Here is a 21,078-nt window from a genome sequence, read left to right on the forward strand (position 1 = left end):
TCCATTTGCACTATTTGCTTATTTGCACTACTCTGCCTGGTTTACACTCAATGTCATTTACCCTTACTTGAATATTGTATATTGTATATTGCATAGCTTTCTTGTTATACGTAAAATTGTATTGTATTTATTAAAATTTTTACTCTTTAATTATTTTATTTGCATTTTTTAATCACTCTCTTATATTTAAATGTTCATTTGCTATTTCATCTAGGGTTTGAGAGTAACGAAATTTCTATTCTCTGTATGTCCTGTACATGTGGCAGAATTGACAAATAAAGTTGACTTGACTTGACTTGAAAAAGAAGGCTGATATAATCAAGAAGCGTTAGGACCAAGGTGCTTTGCAATGTCAGCAGTTGGCGGAAGAAGGCTCTCAACTACTTTCGTTACCTTAAGTTTGTCAGATATGGTACGATCTGTGAGGGGGAATTCAACATTGTTGCGCCACGTATCATAATCAGCTTCGAAAGTAGAGCAAGGGGTTTTCTCCGAGAAGGGCCTTTGCGTGACCTTGAGAAGGCATTTCATTGTTCATAATGACATCCTCAACTACTACTCTCTGTACTTCAGGTGGAGTGAGCTGTTCAGGTGGTAAGTAAATAGTGGTTGTTCTGTGCGAGGCAGTCACCTCTACACTTGGAGAGGATGAGTGAGAGCCATGCTCAGGCGAGTGGGTTGAACCACTGCCCAATTTAACAGGACTTTGATCCTCAATGATGGTTGGTTCATCTCAGTCTGTGTCACTAGTGAACTGCGGATTTTGACTAGGCACTGATGCATTTGGTCCAACTGTGGGGTTACTCTCAGTGGACTTCTTCATTTTGGCCAGCTCACCTAACAAAACCTCAAAATCTGCACCACTCAGTTCGGCAAGACCTTTTAGTTCAGTTAGGTAAGAATGGATTAAACACGAACCCCTGTCTGCAGCATACAGCCAGACAGCAGCTGGATATGATGGACAACACTTGGGTTATGGCTTTGTCTTTTGCAAGGTAAGCTATCCTTAAGGAACTGGACTGGTTCACCTGATTGGAACTCCACAATGGCTGTGTTTTTAAAATGTGTCTCTGTGCTAGTTATTTTAATTACTCTTCCAATGGAACCAAACTACCCTAAGTAATCAATAACCTCATTGTCAACCTCATCACCTGTTACCCTCCTACTAGGACAGAGTTAGGTACTTTGACACCTTCAGTTTGGATTACATCCATGTTCTTATTACTCCAACCCAGAATGTCATTGACAAATGTAATGATTTGACCCAAAAGGCATGAAAGCACCAGTTGCTAAACTTCCAAAAATAAAAGGAATTAAACCTCCTGGCTGGTGCGCCACATTTGTGTAGCACCTCTACTCAGGACCAGTACACTTTCACTTCAAATAGAGACCCTAAACATCTTACTAGGTTCAGAAGGAGGTTTTGTTTTGGAGACTCACAAAAGGAATTGGCTTGGAAATGAACAACTGAGACCTTTATTGCCTCAGTACCATTCATAAACATATACAGCACAATAAACCAAACTGCACACTAATAGTGCATTTTAAAGGTGAATAGATATAAAGCAGAACAAATAAAATAAAGACAGTCGAATGAAAGACTTATACTGAATTGTATCAGAACTCTTTTGAATGAATAAAATGGATGGAAGTATTCCCGTTGTGAAGTTTGAATTGTCCAGTCTGAATTGTCCTTTAAAGTTGTTGAAACCCAAACAGGTGTACTGTAGCGGAAGTGTCAGTGTGCAAACCCTATTATCTGGGATAGGGCTTGTCTGAAATACAGGGATGCTTGAATCAGTTTCTCAGGCAAATCCTACAATCCGATCGCATGGCTGGCCACATCATTTCATGATCATTCAGGATCTCATTTGGGCTGTTCTCGCCGTCAGTGGTTCTCCAGAATCCTTTCTAGTACAAAAAACCAATCTACACAAACAGTGCAGAACAATGAATTTCTTTTCCATCTTGTGTTCTTAACATGAGCTCATGAACTTCTTTTCCAAATGTATTAATAACAAATGGCATTCCATTTAGCTTTACCAAGTTACAAGAGTTACAGTAACTTGTTTGTACCAGTATCAACTATTTTATCACAATTATATCACAATAAAGAACATCAGCAGCTTAAACAGTAATGTAAATAGTCATCGCAATCAAGGTGACATTCATCCGTAAGGCTAACAAGCAAATGTAACTTAATTCACAGTGCAAATACTATTAAACTTGAAATATGCTCATTTCTATTAAGACTTAACCATTCTAATATAAACAGAGCTAGTGCTTCTATCCGAATACCTCCCCGATCGGAATATGGCTTCGTGGGGGTAGGGTAGCTAACAGCTATTAGCAGCTAGCATCGGCAGTAAAACACCTTTAGCTCAAAGCATTCAACACTTATAACACACTGTGAAGAACAACAAGAAAAGTAAAACAACACACCAAATTTGATGAACAAACGGCATGTCACTCACTGGGATATTCCAACACAAATAACTGGACAGACGTTATTCCCTTTGTGGTCAGAGTTCGGGGCCTAATAAAAGAGTAGCTTATTAGCATTTATACGTAAAACAATCTGGTCTCATTAATCAGGTTGCAGCATTGCATACCAAATACTTTTCGGTGAGCTCCGACACACACTTGACTGCCATCAGAGAGGGAAGATCTCATAGGAAGAGACAGGTAATGCTTCCTGCGCACTAGACGCACGGTTGTCAGAACACAAAACTGCATTACAGCACCCCCTTCTGACAATAACAGGCTATAGCCTTAGATAAAAAAAAGAAGGGGGGGGGGGATTTTACGGACCTGTATTTCACATGGGTTACACTATTATCTAACAATTCTCAGCCTGTAATTTTGTACTTACTATATAAGTCTAGGATATTCTGTTCAGACTAATTTGGCGCAGGAAAATTGCACCCTGACTTAAACTGGCTATGATATCTAAGCATGTTTGGAAATCCCTCTGCAGCTCTACATGTCAGTCTCAATAATTCAGTTCAATCATAGAGCCAAATTCACTCTTTTACCCATTATTACATGGAGGGCCAACTCTTAATGAGAACCATTGCAATGTATATATATATAAAAAAAATTTTAAAAAAAATTCACTAAATGAACTTTATTTAATCACTATATTCCTAACATGCACAGACAGTGAGTGACTTCTCTCTGCATGTCTTATTTTCACCTTTGACCTTCACTGCGATGTCTGGGAGCCCGTCCCCTTCTCTCTGCCTCTCACACATCCAGTAGCAGGCCATGTTTGTGCCTTCATGAGCTGTACCATCCAGTGTTTTGCTTTATTAAGTCTTTATTATCAATTTTTTTGTCAGTCTCGTATTTACATTTTTCTTTATATCCGGGAGATCTCTCAACCTTGCCAAATCCCATTACACACAATGTACATATGTTTGCACTTCACATCTCCTTTAGCCCATTTTTAGAGACTCAAGTTCATTTATCAACACTTAACTGTTGGAATATTTCCTAAAAATAAACTGAACGTTGAAACCAAATATTTCCTTGGATTTATTGAAATGAATATTTGCAAAGCAATCAAAACAGCACAATCTTCACACCAGCATTGACACCAAAAATATCACCTCTTTTATACTCCTTGTATAAATTGTATCCTACCTACACCCGTTTTCACACCTTCTCTTGTGCGATTAGGTAGAGGATCATTAGGAGGTCCCTCTAAGGGGGACGCTCCCACAGAGCTTAAATCTGGAACTCTCCACCATTTGACCTTAGACCTGAAGAAGATTCTCGGTTGAGAGGTGAAATAATCTTCAAGCAATTTAAAGAAGTCCAGATTTTTAGGGTCTGTTGCAGAGTGAAAGTTTTTCCACAAAAGGTCACAGTGAAACTCTTTCCCACCACCACAGTGATGACAGGGTTGAGAACTGAATCCATCTGTGTCGGTCTGCTTCTAAACAAAGACACAAAGACAGTGTAAGTCAGGGAATTCCTTCAACATTTTAATTCTGAAAGTGGCCTGAAATAAAAAGTAAGCTGATTCTGAGGGGGTCAGGTGGGATACACTGATTGGTTTTAGTTAGATGACCCTCCCGTTGTTCATTTAGTAAATACAAGTAAAATGGATTGATTCTTATAAAGCACTTTTTTACTCTGCCTGAGCACTCAAAGTGCTTTATACAACACGGTAAAGCACTTTGCATGCTAGAGTAAAGTGACCTGGTACTGAGACTCAATAAATGTCTTTGTTGTAGAGCAACCTTTCTACCAGTGGTAGGCAACCTTTCTGATGATGAGTGCCATCTAAAATTTCCTCAAAAGTCAATTTACCATATCAACAATTGCATTAACAATAAATTTAATAATGCTGCATATCAACAGTTACATAACTGCTAAGTGCTACATAACTTTGCACTTTTGCTGTAACGAGACAAATTTCCCACCTGTGGGACTAATAAAGGTCATCTTATCTTACACACTATATAGAACAACTTCATAGAAATAGATTTGCTATATTTCAAAAAAATTTTTTTTTATCCATAACAAGAACACCATAACAGCAAAGGAACTATACAAACAGAAAATGCAGATGCTATTAATGGTCGCCTCACAACAATGGTAAATGGCCTGTATAGCGCTTTACTTAATCCCTATGGACCTTGACACTGCATTCAGTCATCCACCCATTCACACACTGGTGATGGCAGCTACATTGTAGCCACAGCTGCCTTGGGCGCGCTGACAGAGGCAAGGCTGCCGGACACTAGCGCCACCGGGCCCTCTGGCCAACACCAGTAGGCAACGGGTGAAGTGTTTTGCCCAAGGACACAACGACCGAGACTGTCGGAGCCGGGGCTCGAACCGGCAACCTTCCGATTACAAGAAGAACTGCCAACTCTTGAGCCACATTCGCCCCAAAAACAATGATAAGAAAAAATAAACTGGGCTAATATGACTTATCTTTAAACAAGGATTTGCAGATTAATGTGATCCCTGCCGCTGCTTTGTATTTGAAAGTTGTGTTATCTGGGGATCATATTTTGTAACTCGTTGAGGTGTCCCGTTATATCAGCGAGAAAGAAACATTGTCAACCCATCTTGATGCATGCTCAATCATCCAGGTAAGTAAACCTCCAAAAATTGATTCTGTTCATCTGGACATATAATTTTGTGGGAGAAACGTTTCGTCACTCATCCAAGTGACTCCTTCAGTCTCAGCTGACTGCAAGTTTCCCCCAATCTTATAAACAGTACATTTGCATAATGGTCAGTGGTTGTTGATCAATGGTCATGAGAATCTGCATAATTAAGCTTAAGGAACTGAACTCCCAGCACATTGTTCCTTCAGTGGGCTGGTTTCAGTCATTATCTAAATGCACTGTTTCCAAAATTCCAAAATTGAGTCCAGTAGAATTACTAACATGCGAACACAATTTAATGAGCACAGTTGAACGAAACAGTCAGTCTTAAACAAGAAGATAATAATATACATACATACCTCACAGTAACTGCACTTGCAGTTTCTTTCTGGTGTGGCTCTGTTGGTGGATTTTAAGGTAACGTGGCGCTTTAAAAGTCTTCTCACACAGGTCACATTTATAAGGTCTCCCCACAGTGTGGGTAAACATGTGGCGTTCTAAGTCTTTATATCTCACAAACAGTTTCCCACACTGATCACAGCAGTAAACGTCATTTCCAGTATGAATGCGGAGGTGAATATTTAGGCTGCCTAGCAAGTGGAAGGTTTTTCCACATATGTGGCAGCTGTACGCCTTAAATCCAGAGTGGATAACTTGATGACGCTGTAAGAGGCCACTGTGAGTAAAAGCTTTACCACACTGATCACAGCTGTATGCTTTAACTCCACTGTGGCTGAGTTGGTGTCTTTTTAAGCTTCCAGCCTGGGTAAAAGATTTTCCACACAAGTCACAGGTGTATGCTTTAACTCCACTGTGGATGAGTTGGTGTGTTTGTAAGTTTCCAGGCTGGGTAAAAGATTTTCCACATAAGTCACAGGTGTATGCTTTAACTCCACTGTGGATGAGTTGGTGTCTTTTTAAGCTTTCAGTGTGGGTATAAGATTTTCCACAAAAGTCACAGGTGTACGCTTTAACTCCACTGTGGATGAGTTGGTGTCTTTTTAAGCTTTCAGCGTGGGCAAAAGATTTTCCACACAAGTCACAGGTGTATGCTTTAACTCCACTGTGGACGAGCTGGTGTGTTTTTAAGCTTCCAGCGTGGGCAAAAGACTTTCCACACAAGTCACAGCTGTATGCTTTAAATCTACTGTGGATAAGTTGGTGTGTTTGTAAGCTTCCAGCGTGGGCAAAAGATTTTCCACACAAGTCACAGGTGTACGGTTTAATTCCACTGTGGATGAGATGGTGTCTTTTTAAGTTAGCAGCAAAAGTAAAACTTTTTCCACACAAGTCACAGGTGTATGCTTTAACTTCACTGTGGATGAGTCGGTGTGTTTTTAAGCTTTCAGCGTGAGTAAACGATTTTCCACACAAGTCACAGGTGTACGGTTTAATTCCACTGTGGATGAGATGGTGTCTTTTTAAGTTAGCAGCCAAAGTAAAAGATTTTCCACACAAGTCACAGCTGTATGCTTTAACTCCACTGTGGATGAGTTGGTGTGTTTTTAAGCTTCCAGCCCGGTTGAAAGATTTTCCACACAACTTACAGATGTAAGCTTTAACTCCACTGTGGATGACTTTGTGTTTTTTTAAGTTTCCAGCCAGGGTAAAATTCTTCCCACACTCGTCACAGCTGTATTTTTTCTGCCCCTTTCTTCTGTGAGGTTTGTCGGCCTCCTGAGAGCGCTGACTTCTCGCTCCATGTTGGTCCTGCAGTGACAGAGATACAAACAGAGGCAGTGAGTGAAATGCAGTCGTGGAACAAACTGAAACTCCATTAGTGGAATCAAAGATGTCAACAAACACGTCGTAGGTGTGTTACCACCACCTTCTAGTGATAGTATGACATTACAATTATGAGCTACAATGAGAGTTGTAACTTGCACACAGGTTCAATAACAGAGATATTCTTGCTCACCTTTTGGGTTGAAGTCATTGTTTCCTCTGTAGTGGCTGAGCTGAGTCTAAATGGCTCGTCTCCTCCTGATGATCAGCTGGAACAGTTAACAACAGTGGTGAGAAACTGCAGTAATGAACCTCCACTGAGTAACTGCAGTTTGGTGCTTCATTTGAACCTCATAGATTTTATTAAACAAAATGGATAAAAAATACTCTACAAAACAGAAGGTGAGCTGATAGTAAGAGTATCATCATCTCAAACTACATCAAGATTCTCAGACCATGTCACGGTTCACTTGATCCCTGCAAACAGGCACAAACTGAAACTGTCTAAAGCTTTTGTGAAGACACTGAAGCAGTGGACTGATGAGGCTGTGGAGAATCTGCAGGTGTGTCTGGACTGCACCGACTGGGAGGTTTTCAGGATTGTTACCAACAGTTTGGATTATTATAGAGATGCTGTGACGTCCTGTAACATCAGCATCTGTGAGGAAGCTGCACAGCATCACACACCAGGGTGAGTTAGAATACTGACCAGCTCTGGTTCACAGCTAAGCTAAAGGAGCCTGAGGCTGGAAAAGCAGGAAGTGTTTCAGGCAGAGGCGGAGGCAGACATTTGATACACCCAGGGCTTAGCCCTAAAGGGTGGGTGGGGGGGGGGGGGGGGGGGGTTTAGAAATGACTGAAAGATTAATAGGCTCCGTTTTGGCAGGCAAGGCAGAACAAAACCAGGGCTGTATCATGACACGCGGACTAAACCCCAATTCAACCAGACCCAGAACTGATCCGGAATTAAAACAGGACTAATGAGGATTTAACCAAGACAGAACCAGAATCAGAACTAGATGATAGTAGAACTAAAAATCATCATAGACCTGCACTACACTTATTTTTTAATTCTACCAAAGTCCACTATTTAGATTGAGAAAAGTTTATATAATTATTTAGCCTTGTTGTGCAAACAAGCTGCATAACTTAATAAATATAGAATTTGAAAAATAACAAACCTAAAAAGAAACACTAGGTACGAGATACATGAGGACCTATGATACAGTGATACTTTTGGTAAACAACCATTTGACTAACACAGGGGTGGGCAATCTCAGTCCACGAGAGCCGGTGTCCCTGCAGGTTTTAGATGTGTCCTCGAACCAACACAGCTGATTTAAATGGCTAAATTAGCCCCTCAACATGTCCGGAAGTTCTCCAGAGGCTGGTAACGAACTAATCATGTGATTCAGGTGTGTTGACCCAAGGTGAGATCTAAAACCTGCAGGGACACCGGCCCTCGTGGACTGAGATTGCCCACTCCTGGACTAACATGTGTGTCTCACCTGCTCTTGTTCCATCTCTGTTCTGTCCTCATTCTCCTCTCTCTCCCTCTCTGTGCTGACAATCAAGCCAAACACCAACATCATCAAATATACAGTGGAAACCAGATATTTACACACTCTTCGGATAAAAACACTTTCTTAATTGTAACATCAAATCAGACTAAATGTTTATTTTTTTAGATTGATAAATATAAAAAACATATTTGTTAACTTTAAGAGTAAAGAGAGAAACTATCTGTATTAATTGTAAATGGCACCAAATTGTATTCAAACTTGAGCCACACTTATGGAGCTCCACAGTTGTCTTCCTGGGCCCTATTTCAGGAAGCCGGTTTAGTGGAAAATCTGAGTAAGTATACCCTGAGTTAACGAAAACTCTGGGTTTTCGGTTTCACAAAGCGAGTTTAGATTAATTCTGAGTGAGTCACTATGACGACACACCCCGTGAAGCTAACCTGCCCCCTAGCAGGTTTACTACAACTAACCCTGACTGTCTCCGCCCCTTTGTCGGAAACCTGACAGTAGGAAGTGTCGGACATGGCGTGCCCCGTCCTTGAAGAGCCAGTAGATCGTGAAGCCCAAATTCTCCGCAGAGCTCTCCGCCGGGAGAGAGTGATCAGAGCGCGTTTGGACATTTTATCATTTCCTGATGATTTCCTGTGTGAACGTTACCGTTTCTCAGCACAATCTATAATTTATTTGGATAACATCCTCAGGCCATATATTACGCATGTGACATCGCGGACATGCTCTCAGTTCATTGCATATTATTTGTATTGCACTTCGGTTTTTTGCAAACAGGAGCTTTCTGTATAATATTGGTGACGCTGAGCACGTTTCCAAGGCTACCGTCTGTCGGGCAGTCAGGAATGTTACAGTTGCACTGAAACGTCTCCTGTACTCGTTTGTGGTGTTCCCCGGTCATAGACCCACAAGATTCATCAAAGAGGGATGCCACAAAGTTGCAGGTATCAGGATGACCAAAACTTAATTTATGATGTGGTGATACTTGGACTACTACTTAAATTTTACATTTATTCTCACGGTTCCCAGGCGTGATTGGCTGTATAGATGGCACTCACATTCCAATCATTGCTCCTTCAGTAAATGAAGGAGACTATGTGAACAGGAAGTCTTTCCACAGCATTAATGTACAGGTACATAGTTCCCTGTAGCATTTCAAACTAACAAATTATTTCATTATAGTAATGGATGCTAATTTGTGTTCTCTGCACTGTGAAGATCATATGTGATGCTGCCAACATTATCACAAATGTGGAAGCCAAGTGGCCAGGCTCTGTCCATGACTCACAAATATTCCGTGAATGTACACTGAGCACAAAATGTGGACATGGTGAGTTGAGAATACTTTAAAATATATAAAGACCAATTGCTTCAGGGACATTTGAACTGAAGTGTATCCTTCTGTCTTAGGAGAGTTCACTGGCTACTTGCTTGGTGATAGGGGGTATCCATGTTTACCCTATTTGCTTACCCCTTACCCTGACCCGGGCCCACAGCAGCGATATAATCTGGCTACCGTATTTTCACGACCATAAGGCGCACTTAAAAGTCTTAGATTTTCTTCAAAAAGTGCGGCGCGCCCTATAGCGCGGTGCGCCCTCTGTGTTGTAAGGAGGACGTAGTAGAGAACACCATGAGAACGTTAAAGGCTGAAGTGTGGGCGTTGATCGTATATACCGGGACAATCGCACATACCTGTATAAAAGAACAGGTATGTGCATTATGCAGGACATCGTTGTTTTAACAACCCTGAAAATGGCAAAGAGACACGCTTACGAAGCACAGTTTAAACTGAAGGCCATCAGCTACGCGGAGGAACATGGAAATCGAGCAGCGGCGAGAGAATTTAAGATTAACGAATCGATGGTTCGCAAATGGAGGAAGCTGGAAAACAAGCTCCGGCAGGTCAAGAAAACGCAGCTGAGTTTCCGCGGACATAAGGCGAGGTGGCCCGAGTTGGAAGAAAGACTCGAGCGGTGGATCATCGAGCAAAGAACGAGCGGGAGAAGCGTTTCGACGGTCACCATTCGGCTAAAAGCAGTTTCACTAGCTGAAGAGATGAACATTGAACATTTCCAAGGAGGTCCGTCTTGGTGCTTTCGTTTTATGAAACGGTGCCATTTTTCCATCCGGACCAGGACTACGGTAGCGCAGCAACTTCCAGCGGATTATAAGGAAAAGCTGGCCATCTTCCGCTCCTACTGCAGCAAACACATCGGCGACAAAAACATCCAGCCCAGCCACATCACAAACATGGACGAGGTCCCGCTCACTTTTGACATCCCGGTGAGTCACACTGTGGAGAAGAAGGGGACCAGCACGGTAGCGATACGCACAACGGGGCACGAAAAGTCTTCTTTCACTGTTGTGCTTGGCTACCATGCTAATGGACAGAAACTGCCGCCTATGGTGATTTTTAAGCGAAAGACTTTGCCTAAAGAGAAGTTTCCAGCAGGAATCATCATTAAGGCAAATGAAAAGGGCTGGATGGATGAGGAAATGATGAAAGACTGGCTGAGGGAGGTGTATGTAAGGAGACCAGGTGGTTTTTTCCACGCATCACCATCGCTCTTAATCTGTGACTCTACGCGTGCCCATCTCACAGCCGATGTGAAAAAACTAGTGAAACAAATGAACTGTGAGCTTGCTGTCATTCCGGGAGGCCTGACAAAGAAACTCCAACCGCTGGGCATCGGTGTGAACCGCCCGTTCAAAGTAAGGCTGCGAGCGGCCTGGGAGCGATGGATGACCGATGGAGACCACAGTTTCACCAAGAGTGGAAGGCAGCGCCGGGCGAGTTACGCCACAATTTGCCAATGGATTGTAGATGCTTGGGCTAACATGTCTGCTGGCACTGTTGTTCGAGCTTTCGCAAAAGCCGGCATCATTTCCGAGGAGCCGCACGGCACGGAAAGTGACTCTGACGGTGAAGACAGTGAACCTGGCATGTTTGATGGAGATTTAGCGCAGCTGTTCAATTCAGACACAGAGGATGAGGACTTCGATGGGTTTGATTGATGATAAAAATGTGAGTACCAAACTTTGTTTTGCTCCTGCTTTATTTTTAAATACGCACACTTGTATGCTTGTGTGTTGTTGATGATGACGATTACCGGTAATAGAAATGTGAGTAAGGCACCGAACTCAGGTTTGCTCCCGCTTTATTTTTAAATACGCATACGGTACTTGTATGCGCCCTATGATCCAGTGCGCCTTATGTGTGTGTTAAATACAGTAATGGCACACATAACTGAGACTGCGCCTTTTAGTACAGTGCGTCTTATGGTCATGAAAATACGGTAATGAGGTTCTCTTTCACCATCTCACATGTCATACACGCAGCAATTGCAGACGTGCTGCCCAGAGTGCCAGAAAGAGCGGTTTCTAACACGACATTAAGAGATGAAATGGACTTGTATGCACATCAGGCCTTCCTGAAATAGAGGACAGACAACAACAAATAAGACAGCAGCAACACAGAGATGAAACTGTCACGGATTGCCGGGGCAAGCCGTGTGGAATGTAGGAAGGACCCAAAAGGCAGCAGCTCTGGTGCAGATGAGTATTTATTTAACAAAAGAAAATACAAACAGCAATGGCGTGGGTGAAGGTGAAACAGGAAAACCTAAACTGGGTAAAACTAACAAAACAAACTAGAAACGAAGATGCAGGGAGGTCCGGGGAAATACATATGAAAAGACGCAGGGAGACCGAGGGGAAACAACACAGACGAACCAGCAATTACTAAGACAGAAAATACAACTTAAATACACCCAGAGAACACAGGGAGATTACACGCAGGTGGGGAACACAGCTGGGAGTGATTATCGTGACGAGACTAGGGAGGCAAACTGAAAACACTCACATAAGACGCAGACCTTCACAATAAAACAGGAACACACGGGCAGAACAGAGTAAACACTAAACAAAGGAAGAACAGAACCAAAATCGAAGAGAAAACACAAAATGCTGGGTCAAAAGGACCCAGGATCATGACAGAACCCCCCCCCCCCCCCCTCAAGGGCTGGCTCCCGACAGCCCAAAAACAAAACAAAAAAAAAAACCAGAAAACAACCCGACCAGGGCGGGCGGAGGGGGTCCAGGACGGAGGGCTCGAGGCAAAACAAAACAGGAGCACCAGAAGGCCAGAAGACAAAAAGAAAAACAAAACACAAGTCCAAAACCAAAAGAAAAGCACACCAAAGCACAGGAAAACCGAGTCCAAAACAGAAAAGACCAGGGGGCCGGCCAGGGGGCCGACAGCACAGGAGTCCAAACAGTTCAGGGTGCCGGCCGTGCGGAAGGCAACGGCGGCCACTCAGGCGATGGCGGTCCGGGGGCCGGCCGTGCGGAAGGCAACGGCGGCCACTCAGGCGATGGCGGTCCGGGGGCCGGCCGTGCGGAAGGCAGCGGCGGCGGCTCTCCAGTGTCAGGCGTACTGGCCGAGGCCCGGTGGGCACAGGACCAGTCGAGGCGGGACCAGTCAAGGCGGGACCAGGCGAAGCACAGGCTGAGGCTGCAGCAGACGAAGGCTCTGAGGCTGCAGCAGACGAAGGCTCTGAGGCTGCAGCAGACGAAGGCTCTGAGGCTGCAGCAGACGAAGGCTCTGAGGCTGCAGCAGACGAAGGCTCTGAGGCTGCAGCAGACGAAGGCTCTGAGGCTGCAGCAGACGAAGGCTCTGAGGCTGCAGCAGACGAAGGCTCTGAGGCTGCAGCAGACGAAGGCTCTGAGGCTGCAGCAGACGAAGGCTCTGAGGCTGCAGCAGACGAAGGCTCTGAGGCTGCAGCAGACGAAGGCTCTGAGGCTGCAGCAGACGAAGGCTCTGAGGCTGCAGCAGACGAAGCACAGGCTGGAGCTGCAGCTGACGAAGCACAGGCTGGAGCTGCAGCTGACGAAGCACAGGCTGGAGCTGCAGCTGACGAAGCACAGGCTGGAGCTGCAGCTGACGAAGCACAGGCTGGAGCTGCAGCTGACGAAGCACAGGCTGGAGCTGCAGCTGACGAAGCACAGGCTGGAGCTGCAGCTGACGAAGCACAGGCTGGAGCTGCAGCTGACGAAGCACAGGCTGGAGCTGCAGCTGACGAAGCACAGGCTGGACCAGGCGTAGCAGAAGGTGGCTGGATGGGCTCCTCGGGCCCTCCAGCTGATGTGGCATGGTGCTGGTGCGGTTCTCCTGAACCCCCAGCTGACGAGGAAGGTTGCTGAACGGGCCCCTCGGACCCTCCAGCGGAGACAGGAGGCTGAACGGGCCCCTCGGACCCTCCAGCTGACGAGGTAGATGGCGGCGTGGGAGCCGCGGAGTCCTGGATGAGCTCATCCGAGCTCCCAGCAGGAGCTGATGCAGAGCCAGAGAGATTTGAGACCCCTGGCTGAATGTTAAGCTGACCAGCGAACCGTACTGCTATCGGGGCCTGCGCTACAGGCGGCACTGGAGCTACTGGGGCCTGCGCTACAGGCGGCACTGGAGCTACTGGGGCCTGCGCTACAGGCGGCACTGGAGCTACTGGGGCCTGCGCTACAGGCGGCACGGGTGGTACTGGAAACTGAGCTGAGGGGGACGCTGGAAACTGAGCTGAGGGGGACGCTGGAAACTGAGCTGTGAAGGACTGCGGGGGAGCTAACTGAGCTGGGAGTAGCTGCGGGGGAGCTAACTGAGCTGGGAGTAGCTGCGGGGGAGCTAACTGAGCTGGGAGTAGCTGCGGGGGAGCTAACTGAACTGAGGGTGGCTGCGAGGGAGCTAACTGAACTGAGGGTGGCTGCGAGGGAGCTAACTGAACTGAGGGTGGCTGCGAGGGAGCTAACTGAACTGAGGGTGGCTGCGAGGGAGCTAACTGAACTGAGGGTGGCTGCGAGGGAGCTAACTGAACTGAGGGTGGCTGCGAGGGAGCTAACTGAACTGAGGGTGGCTGCGAGGGAGCTAACTGAACTGGGAGTAGCTGCGGGGGAGCTAACCGAGCTGGCTGAGCAGAGTGTGTCTGCGGGGCGGCTAACTGGGCTGCTGGTAGCTGCACAGGCGATAAGCAGCTCGCGTTGACATCCGCCACACAAGACACAGCCCCCGAATGAACAGTCACAACGTCTGGAAAAGACACAGAGTCCTCACTCACCACAGCCAGCGAATTAGAAGTCCGAACGTCCGGCTGTGGGGTGGCGCGCCCGCGGCGTGATCGGCGTTTCTTCCCCACAGATGGCACCGACGGGCCGGGCAAGACCACATCCGGCGAGTCGGGCAGCGAGGCAGGAGTGGCTGAGAGAAGGTGCGGTGTGAGCCGGAAAAAAGTCTGCATGGTCGGAGGAAGTGACTGCAGAAGCCATGGCAGGCCAGAAAAGAGCCGTTGTAGCCGACTTTCCACGGCACGACGAAGCTCCTCTGGAGGGTTCTCTAGCCATAGCCCGAGGAGAATCTCCACATTATACGCGATGTCGTCCTGGAGCTCCTCGGACGGATTTACTGCCGCTGGGTCCATGGTGGCTGGTTCGTACTGTCACGGATTGCCGGGGCAAGCCGTGTGGAATGTAGGAAGGACCCAAAAGGCAGCAGCTCTGGTGCAGATGAGTATTTATTTAACAAAAGAAAATACAAACAGCAATGGCGTGGGTGAAGGTGAAACAGGAAAACCTAAACTGGGTAAAACTAACAAAACAAACTAGAAACGAAGATGCAGGGAGGTCCGGGGAAATACATATGAAAAGACGCAGGGAGACCGAGGGGAAACAACACAGACGAACCAGCAATTACTAAGACAGAAAATACAACTTAAATACACCCAGAGAACACAGGGAGATTACACGCAGGTGGGGAACACAGCTGGGAGTGATTATCGTGACGAGACTAGGGAGGCAAACTGAAAACACTCACATAAGACGCAGACCTTCACAATAAAACAGGAACACACGGGCAGAACAGAGTAAACACTAAACAAAGGAAGAACAGAACCAAAATCGAAGAGAAAACACAAAATGCTGGGTCAAAAGGACCCAGGATCATGACAGAAACAATAAAACATGTCCAACTCTACTGCAAAATCTTTTTGACTGGAGTAACAGCCAGTATTTGGTTGTAGTGGACTATTTCTCAAGATACACAGAAATACCTGAGCTGTCTTCTAACACATCAGCAGCAATGATTGAACACTTAAAGTCCGTATTTGCACGCCACAGCATACCAACATAATTAAAGTCAGATAATGGCCCACAATTCTCCTCAGAACTCTTCCCAACGTTTGCTCTAGAGTGGGGCTTTGCCCACACCGCTTCCAGCCTGAGATTCCCTCAGAGAAACGGTGAGACTGAAAGAGAAATGAGAACAGTAAAAAGCCTTCTACAGAAAGCAGACCCATCTCTCACCATCATGGCATATTGCACCACACCACTTGCCAATGGACATAGCCCTGCAGAGATTCTAATGGGGAGGAAACTTCGTACCACAGCCCCTATACTTCCATCCTGCCTCAAACCAGGCAGGATAAACATCACTATGCTGAGAGACATAAAAAAGAAAAAAAGAGAGAGAGGAGAGATAGAAACAGTGGAAATGGTTCAACAACAGAGAGCACAAGACCTCACTGGACTACAACCAGGAGATCAAGTTTGGATCTGGGACATGAAAGAAAACGGGACAATATAAAGCAGAGCGGAATTCTCCACGATATTATCTCATTGAGACAATCCCCCACCCACCCAAGTCTCATATACCACCAAGTAACCAAACTACGGAAAGAAGATATCCTAGAAGCCAAATCACAACAACAGTCGCCTTGAGGATTTGGTGCTATATAAAAAAATATATAAATATAACTGAATTGAATACTCAGAGGAGGGGTGTTATGGTAGGGACTAATTAAATGTTCATGCAGCACCGTCTGGTTCTTTTTGTTGTGGCCTGCCAATAAAGGGACTCACTATGTTAAGACAGAGCTGTCCTTGTCTCATTAATACTGCTGCTATTATAAACCCCAGATCTACAAAAACAACGTGTTCATCCACAGCAGCTGGACAATAAAGTTATAGTGACCCTGATACTGCAGCAGATCGCTCTGGTTTCCTGTCATCACTTCAAATAGAAACGAGGCTGTAGAGGTTTGGTGCAGGCAGAAAAACAGCTGCAGGGACAATGAAAAGACTTTTCTGCTCCAACTTCTCCCAGCATGCTGAGCTAATGATTAGTTGGTGTTTTTCTCCAAACACTCTCTCACTCTTCTCTCAACGTGTTCACAATAAACTGTGAACAGACACCGAGGAGAGCAGCAGAAGACCTCATTCAGGAGCTAAACTCAACATGAACTGAACTCACAGTAAAGTTAGCTCGGTGCTTACCTTTAGATGAGCCCACAAACCGAGAGAAACTCCGCGATGAAGCTGGAACTCTTTCCAAACACAGGAAACAGATCAGGGAGCAGAGACCCACGTGGTTCACGCTGATCGCAGCTACGATCCAGGAGACAAGGGTGGGCAGATCGATGCAGATATCGATCAGGACGTTGGTAGTGGTTTATGATCGATGCTTTAGTTTGTTTCTCTCCTCTAAGTTCACTACTTTACTCCCGTTTCATGACAAAGGAGCTCTCTCTGCTCGGCTCCTCTCGTGCACACACACTTTGCTCCGCCCTCTTCTCTTCTTCTTCTTCTTTGTGTTTAACGGCGGTTGGCAACCAACGTAAAGGAGCATTACCGCCTCCTACTGTTCCGGAGTATGGGTCAGACAGTGAGTTTACAATTTGTATCCAAAAAACAAAACAAAAAACAAAAACAAAAATTTCCCAATTCCCCGCTCCTTCAATCTATTCTGCAGAACTGACCTCTCCACATCATAACCCTTACACCGCAGTATTACATGCTCTACTGTCTCCATCTCCTCCTGGCACACTCCACAAAGCCCCGTCTCATGTTCTCCTATCATCTGTAGTGTTTTATTTAATGCACAATGTCCCAGTCTAAGCCTGGTAATGACCACCTCATCTCTCCTATTACCCCTATACAACCTACTCACTGCCACCTCCTTCTTAAGATGATACAATTGCCTGCCCGTACTCCCTGTATCCCACCGCTTCTGCCACTCCTGAACAACCTGCCTCCAAACAATACCTTTCGCTTCAGATCCGCTGCTTGTAATTTCCATCTCAGTCCTATTTTTAGTCAACACTCTTTTTGCCAACCTATCCACCTTTTCATTTCCACTGATCCCTACATGAGCTGGCACCCAAAGAAAGTGAATATTGCCACCACAACACCTTATTCTGCTTATAGTCTCCAGAATACTATACAGCATGCCCTGCCTTGTCTTCGAACAAAATGATTGTAGACTTGAAAGAACAGCTGCCGAGTCAGACCACACAACCACCTGCCTGATTTTTGAACACTCTACCCATTTCAATGCTACCAAAACTGCTACCATTTCAACCGAGTACACTGCCAGTCCATCTGAAGTGCGTCTGTTTATTTCAATATTTTTCGACGGAACTGCTATTCCAAACCCTGTACTTCCAGTATCTGGACTTTTAGCACCATCCGTGAACACATGAATACACTCAGGGTATTCATTCAAGCTTCCGCCTTCTTCTTACTGCTCTACTGTGACTTATTGTTGTGCAGTCACGTGACTCAGCAGCACATTTTAACCACATGGGGTATGTTCCAAAAGTTCCTCCATTCTCCTTTTTTCCTAACTTCTTTTCATTGGCCTTGATGAAAACGTCATCGTAGGAAGAAGAATTGCTAAGGACTCAGGAAAAGCGAAGAGCGCTGCTGAGAATTGGAACAGCCTTACACCCGTCTCTCTGTAACAATGTTACGCCCGGAAGGACTCTTATGGAGGACTGCAAGAGACACACACATGGAATTAAACAATTCTGTCCTTCAGGTCCTTGAGGTGGTCGAATCGATGTCTATGGTCTTTTGTGTGTATTTTCTGATGTGTAGAACTGAAGAAGCTTCTCGGATGAGAGGTGAAACGTCTTCAAGCAGCTTAAAGAAGTCCAGACGCTTTTCTTTGCAAGCTCCTTTGACTACGATGACCTGGATGACTGAGAACCTTCACAGACATTTTCTGGTCTTCTTAGTATCCATTTTAGTGTGGTTTCAGCTAACCAAGAATAAGAATTACGTTGTCTGGAAAATGCAATATTTAGAATTAATAAGCGGAGCTGGACACACCCACTACTTCACTCCATGCAGCCGGAAGCGGAAGTGAATCATTTGTAGTGATGCCGCCTCTTTTAATGACTTTACTCAGGGTTATCTGCAACCGCTGTAAATAGGCAGAAGGCTTTTCACCTGAGTTCTGGTTTGTGCTCAAGAATTTGGCAAAAAGCTCATCCCCATCATCAACAGTGCCATAGGATATGTCAAGATATGTCAAGTTTGCGGACGACACAACGGTGGTGGGTCTCATTAGCAACAGGGATGAGACCGACTACAGAAGTGAGGTGAGACGCCTGGCCACGTGGTGTGTTGACAACAATCTCTCTCTGAATGTGGAGAAGACGAAGGAGATTGTCGTGGACTTCAGGAGAATGCACACCCAACATGCTCCTCTGACCATTGACGGAGCGTCTGTGGAGAGAGTGAGCAGCACCAAGTTCTTGGGTGTGCACATCACAGAGGATCTCTCCTGGACGTACAACACCACAGCACTGGCCAAGAAATCACAGCAGCGTCTCTTCTTTCTCCGCAAACTAAGAAGAGCAGGAGCACCAGCCCCCATCATGTACACTTTCTACAGAGGCACCATCGAGAGCATCCTGTCGAGCTGCATCACTGTGTGGTTTGGAGCCTGCAATGCGTCCTGTCATAGAACCCTCCAACGCATAGTGAGAGCTGCAGAGAGGATCATTGGTGTCTCTCTCCCCTCCCTCCAGGACATTTACAGCACCCGTCTCACTAAAAAATCCCTTTGCATAGCGGCTGATCCCACGCACCCAATGCAAAGCTTCTTCAAGCTGCTGCCATCGGGGAGGAGACTGCGGAGTCTCCAGGCCAGGACCAGCAGACTGAAGCTTCATCCATCAGGCTGTCAGGAAGCTTAACTCCCTCCCGATTCTGCCCCCTCTCCCCTCTTCTCCACCACGGTCTCACTGAACTCTGTCACACACACACACACACACACACACACACACACACACACACACACACACACACACACACACACACACACACACACACTCTCTGACTCACTCACTGGCCTGCACCAGTTACCAGTCACTTTGTGGAGCATTGGACTGCCATTACCTCATAAGACTTTGTTGTTACACTATCTCTTACCGTACATTACTAAATCTCCATTTGCACTATTTGCTTATTTGCACTACTCTGCCTGGTTTACACTCAATGTCATTTACCCTTACTTGAATATTGTATATTGTATATTGCATAGCTTTCTTGTTATACGTAAAATTGTATTGTATTTATTAAAATTTTTACTCTTTAATTATTTTATTTGCATTTTTTAATCACTCTCTTATATTTAAATGTTCATTTGCTATTTCATCTAGGGTTTGAGAGTAACGAAATTTCTATTCTCTGTATGTCCTGTACATGTGGCAGAATTGACAAATAAAGTTGACTTGACTTGACTTGACTTGAAAAAGAAGGCTGATATAATCAAGAAGCGTTAGGACCAAGGTGCTTTGCAATGTCAGCAGTTGGCGGAAGAAGGCTCTCAACTATTTTCGTTACCTTAAGTTTGTCAGATATGGTACGATCTGTGAGGGGGAATTCAACATTGTTGCGCCACGTATCATAATCAGCTTCGAAAGTAGAGCAAGGGGTTTTCTCCGAGAAGGGCCTTTGCGTGACCTTGAGAAGGCATTTCATTGTTCATAATGACATCCTCAACTACTACTCTCTGTACTTCAGGTGGAGTGAGCTGTTCAGGTGGTAAGTAGATAGTGGTTGTTCTGTGCGAGGCAGTCACCTCTACACTTGGAGAGGATGAGTGAGAGCCATGCTCAGGCGAGTGGGTTGAACCACTGCCCAATTTAACAGGACTTTGATCCTCAATGATGGTTGGTTCATCTCAGTCTGTGTCACTAGTGAACTGCGGATTTTGACTAGGCACTGATGCATTTGGTCCAACTGTGGGGTTACTCTCAGTGGACTTCTTCATTTTGGCCAGCTCACCTAACAAAACCTCAAAATCTGCACCACTCAGTTCGGCAAGACCTTTTAGTTCAGTTGGGTAAGAATGGATTAAACACGAACCCCTGTCTGCAGCATACAGCCAGACAGCAGCTGGATATGATGGACAACACTTGGGTTATGGCTTTGTCTTTTGCAAGGTAAGCTATCCTTAAGGAACTGGACTGGTTCACCTGATTGGAACTCCACAATGGCTGTGTTTTTAAAATGTGCCTCTGTGCTAGTTATTTTAATTACTCTTCCAATGGAACCAAACTACCCTAAGTAATCAATAACCTCATTGTCAACCTCATCACCTGTTACCCTCCTACTAGGACAGAGTTAGGTACTTTGACACCTTCAGTTTGGATTACATCCATGTTCTTATTACTCCAACCCAGAATGTCATTGACAAATGTAATGATTTGACCCAAAAGGCATGAAAGCACCAGTTGCTAAACTTCCAAAAATAAAAGGAATTAAACCTCCTGGCTGGTGCGCCACATTTGTGTAGCACCTGTACTCAGGACCAGTACACTTTCACTTCAAATAGAGACCCTAAACATCTTACTAGGTTCAGA

At 45.3% G+C, this 21,078-nt stretch overlaps 1 protein-coding gene and 1 long non-coding RNA gene across 2 annotated transcripts in view; both read right to left on the reverse strand.

The window, feature by feature from the left end:
- The window catches only part of LOC308385583 (uncharacterized protein), a 119,976-nt gene that overhangs the window by 69,980 nt on the left and 28,918 nt on the right, over window positions 1-21,078 (reverse strand). The gene's annotated exons all lie outside the window — the stretch shown is intronic.
- Window positions 1,721-7,664, reverse strand: LOC308385750. Its single transcript, XR_013969625.1, has 3 exons — window positions 7,045-7,664; window positions 5,486-6,836; window positions 1,721-3,940 (listed from the first exon to the last, which is right to left on the reverse strand). It is a non-coding gene; the product is annotated as an uncharacterized lncRNA (long non-coding RNA).

Source organism: Rhamphochromis sp. 'chilingali' (assembly GCF_963969265.1).
Source record: "Rhamphochromis sp. 'chilingali' genome assembly, chromosome: 18".
Taxonomy (NCBI): Eukaryota; Metazoa; Chordata; class Actinopteri; order Cichliformes; family Cichlidae; genus Rhamphochromis; species Rhamphochromis sp. 'chilingali'.